We start from the raw sequence: 4,507 nt of genomic DNA, 5'->3' as shown, positions 1-4,507 counted from the left end.
ACTCACTAAATTTGTTTTATAAGTGAGATCATATAGTATTTGTCTTTCTATGTAAGTATTTTTTTAATATTTCGAAGAGGACAAATAGAACACTCAACCCTTATGACTTATGGGTATTTAATTTTAAAATATAGTTTTTGAAAGTTCTGAAATGTGAATATATATGTATGTGTGTATGTGTATAAGTTCATATTGTAATACAAGTTATTATTAATTTTAAAAAGGTGAAACTAAAGCAACATGGGAAATGGAAAACCAAAGTATCATTTGAGAATTCTTCCTCCAGGGCCTGCCCATTGAACCAGATCAACGAGACCTATTCCAGGACCTGTTTCTGGCCTGTTCTTTACCACTGTTTTGGGGAATGTCCTCATCATCATCCTCATTCAGTTGAACTCTCACCTTCACACACCCATGTACCTGTTTCCCAGCAATTTGTCTTTCTCCGACCTCTGCTTCTCTTCTGTGACCATTCCCAAAATATTGTACAACATGCAGAGCCAAGACCCACCCATCCCCTATGCAGGCTACCTTGTCCAAATGTACTTCTTCTTGCTTTTTGCAGACCTGGGGAGCTTCCTGCTTGTGGCCATGGCCTATGATCGCTATGTGGCCATCTGCTCCCTCCTGCAGTACACCACCATCATGAGCCCCAAGCTCTGTGTCTCCCTGGTGGTGCTGTTCTGGGTGCTGACTACTTTCATCTCTTTATTGCATACTCTGCTCATGGCTCAGCAGTCTTTCTGTGCTGACAATGTGATCCCCCATTTTGTCTGTGACATGTCAGCTCTGCTCAAGTTGTCCAGCTCTGACACTCAGATTAATGAAATGGTGATATTTATCTTGGGAGGGCTTGTTGTTATTGTTCCATTCTTTTTTATCTTTTCATCATACGAATAAATTGTGTCCTCCATCCTCAAGGTCCCTTCTACTAGGGGCATCCACAGGGCCTATTCCACCTGTGGTTCCCGCCTTTTTGTGGTGTTGCTGTTGTATGGGACAATCATTGGCCTCTATTTGTGCTTTTCAGCCAACAATTCTGCTGTTAAGGAGATAGTCATGGCTGTGATGTACATTGTAGTTACCCCCATGCTGAACCCCTTCATCCACTGTCTGAGGAATCAGAACATAAAGGGAGCCTTGCTAAGAATCTTTTCAAAATGGATAATTCAGTTTTCTCTGAGATAGTGACTCTAAAAATTAAAGTATGCTTTCAAACAGTAGGTGTAATAATGACAATGAGTAGTGTTTTGCAGGTAGTGGCACACAAGCTCAGCCCTAGAAATACAGCCCTCAGAACACGTCTGGGGGAAGTTTCCCCACACGTCACTAGGGGCAGATCACTGTGGTCTTGCGTTTATCACTGTATCTTGGATGTGATTTAGCACAGGCTTGACTGAATAATTATTGTTCAATCATGAATAAATACCATTCAACCCAGGTACTTATCATATTTAAAGAATGGACAGTAAGAACCTTCAGCCAAGATGGAGGCATAGGTAGACACACTGTGCCCCCTGGCACAACCAAAATAAGGATAAGAAAAATTTAGAAATAAAATAACAACCAATACTGATAGAAAATTGAACTGTATGGAAGTCTGACAACCAAGGAATGAAAGTAGACACATTCATCTAGACCTGTAGGAGGGGCAGAGTTAGGTGGAGAGGTGTTGCAGCAAAAAAAAAAAAAAAAAAGTGGTGGCTGGTTACCCCAGGCATGCAAGGCAGCAGTGGGCAGACCCAGCAAGGCAGTGGATTATGGAGGGGCTTGGTATGTAAGGTGGCTTGCAAAATGGGTGGTCCTACATTTGCATGCAAATAAACCAGGCAAAACTGAAGACTGAGACAGACCACATGGCCCAGGTCCCAGCATGGGGAAATAAAGCCTCAAAACACTGATTGAAAATACCTGTGGGAGTTAAGGTGCTGGGAAGACTCCCAGCCTCAAAGGAGAATTCCAGGGAGAGACCCATAGGGTCCTAGAATGTACACAAATCCACCCACATGGGAATCAGCACCAGAAGGGCCCAGTTTGTTTGCGGCAAGTAGCAGAAGGAACTGAAATCTGGCAGACAGTGGAACAAGTGCCATTGTCCTCTCTTGAACCCTCCCCCACATACTGCGTCACAATGCAGCTACTGGGGTGTCATGCCCAGGTGAACACCTAAAGCTCCGCCCTCACTACATAACAGGAATATCAAGACAGAAAAAAAATGGCCCAAATGAAAGAACAGATCAAAGCTTCAAGAAAAGTACAACTAAATAATGAAGAGATAGCCAAACTATCATATGCACAGTTCAAAACACTGGTAATCAGGATGCTCACAGAATTAGTTGATTTTGGTCACAAATTGAATGAAAAAAATGAAGGCTACACTAAGTGAAATAAGGGAAAATGTAGTGTGAACCAATACAGGGAACCAATAGTGATGGGAAGGAAACTGGGGCTCAAATCAGTGGTGTGGACCAGAAGGAAGAAAGAAACATCCAACCAGAAAAAAAAATCAAGAAACAAGAATTCAAAAAAATGAGGAGAGACTTAAGAACCTTCGGGACATCTTTAAACGTTCTAACATCCGAAATATAGGGGTACCAGAAGGAGAAGAAGAGCAACAACTGGAAAACTTACTCAAACAAATACTAAAGGAGAACTTCCCCAATCTGACAAAAGAAAATAGATTTCCAGAAAGTTTAAGAGGCTTAGAGAGTCCCAAAAAAGTTGGACCCAAGGAGGAACACACCAAGGCACATCATAATTACATTAGCCAAGATTAAAATGAAGGAGAGACTCGTAGAAGGAGCAAGAGATTAGGAGGGAGTCACCTACAAAGGAGTTCCCATCAGACTGTCAGCTGATTTCTCAAAAGAGACCTTGTAGGCAATAAGGGGCTGGAAAGAAGTATTCCAAGTCATGAAAGACAAGGAACTACTTCCAAGATTGATCTATCCAGCAAAGCTTTCATTTAGAATGGAAGGACAGATAAAGTGCTTCTCAGATAACATTAAGTTAAAGGATTTCATCACCACCAAGCCCTTATTATATGAAATGTTAAAGGGACTTATCTAAGAAAAAGAAGATAAAAACATGTACAGTAAAATGACAGCAAAGTCACAATTATTAACAGCCACACCTAAAACAAAAACAAAGGCAAACTTAGCAAACAAGTAGAACAGGAACAGAAGCACAGAAATGGAGATCACAGGGAAGGTTAGGAACAGGTGAGTGGGAAGAGGAGAGAGGGGGAAAATGTACAGAGAATAAGTAGCGTAAATAGTAGATAGAACATAGACAGAGGGAGGTTAAGAATATTATAGACAATGTAGAAGCCAAAAAACTTACATGTACAATCCATGCACATGAACTAAAAGGGGGAAGTGTGGGTGGGAGGCATGTGCAGGGTGGAGGGGTATCAGTGGGGGGGATGGGACAATTGTAATAGCATAATCAATAAAACATTTTAAAAAGGGAATGGATAGTAATTCCTAATTCTCTACTAAATCAAAATTACTCTGCCACTTCAGTACTTTGCTTCTGCCAAATATATGTGTTCCATGAAGAACATCTTTTAATTTATTGTGCAAATGCTCTCATAAATTTTACTATACAGAATCAACACTTCTCCTCTTGTTAATCAATTTAGTTCTTAATTTTCAGAGGTTACTTGATTCATGTATTTATTGGTCATATTAAAATATTATCTGTTGTCTTTAACTGTACCAATCATTTGTTAGTTGATAACAAATTACTTCGTTTTGATAATATCCATATTTTGGATGAGAGTTTCTTTTTTTAATTAAAATCATATGATATGTAATGGTGTTACTGAACAGAGGTCGGGGGGCAATATTTGGCCTACCCAAGGATGCCAAAAACTGCTACAGAACAACAGGGGCCCCTCCCAAGGATGGTATACTAATACCTACTGGGATCATCTGTCTGCTGCCAATTGAAAAGACATCTCTCAATGCCAGAGATTTGTGGAAAGTTTTTTTAAAGCTATACAGACTTAAAGTAGTGACCCAATGTCTCCATTAAAATATCAAAGTCCTTCAGGATAACCACAGATGCCCACAGTGCTTCCTTCTCCTCTGCCCTAATTCGGGGTATGGTATCTCAGGAAAAGAAGCACACACCTGTGTTTCCAGGCTACTGGCACCATCAGCTGTGTCACCGTCCAAGCAGGATCTCCAATTAATCCAAAGTCATGCGGCACTCTCTCACAGTCCATTGGCAGGAGTTCTTTGTACCCATTTTTCCAGTCAAAGTCTCTCCTGCTTCCCAGGCCACTCAGCCAAAGGGAGCACCCCAAAGCTGCATGGGCCTCTTCTACCAAAGCTTCAGGGGTCAGCACTCTGACCAAAAGCATGTGGCTTTCTTCTTCACCTGGCTGCAGGGATCTCCATTCTGGCAAAGCTGTGTGGTTTTCCATTTCACCTGGCTGCAGGGGTCTGCACTCTTCCAAAACTGCATGGCTCTCCTTTTCACCTGGGCAAGAGGGGGTCCT

The 4,507-nt window shown here is 41.5% G+C and overlaps 1 pseudogene; it reads left to right on the top strand.

Moving 5' to 3' along the window:
- Positions 1-247: 247 nt before the first annotated feature.
- On the top strand, positions 248-1,188 carry LOC119048680 (olfactory receptor-like protein DTMT; annotated as a pseudogene).
- The last annotated feature ends 3,319 nt before the right edge of the window (positions 1,189-4,507 follow it).

The sequence above is a fragment of the Artibeus jamaicensis genome, unplaced genomic scaffold (genome assembly GCF_021234435.1).
Source record: "Artibeus jamaicensis isolate MK-2021 breed Jamaican fruit bat unplaced genomic scaffold, CSHL_Jam_final contig_774, whole genome shotgun sequence".
NCBI classification, from domain to species: Eukaryota; Metazoa; Chordata; class Mammalia; order Chiroptera; family Phyllostomidae; genus Artibeus; species Artibeus jamaicensis.
The sequence above is the reverse complement of the archived record's forward strand: the minus strand, read 5'-3'. Positions and strand labels throughout refer to the sequence as shown.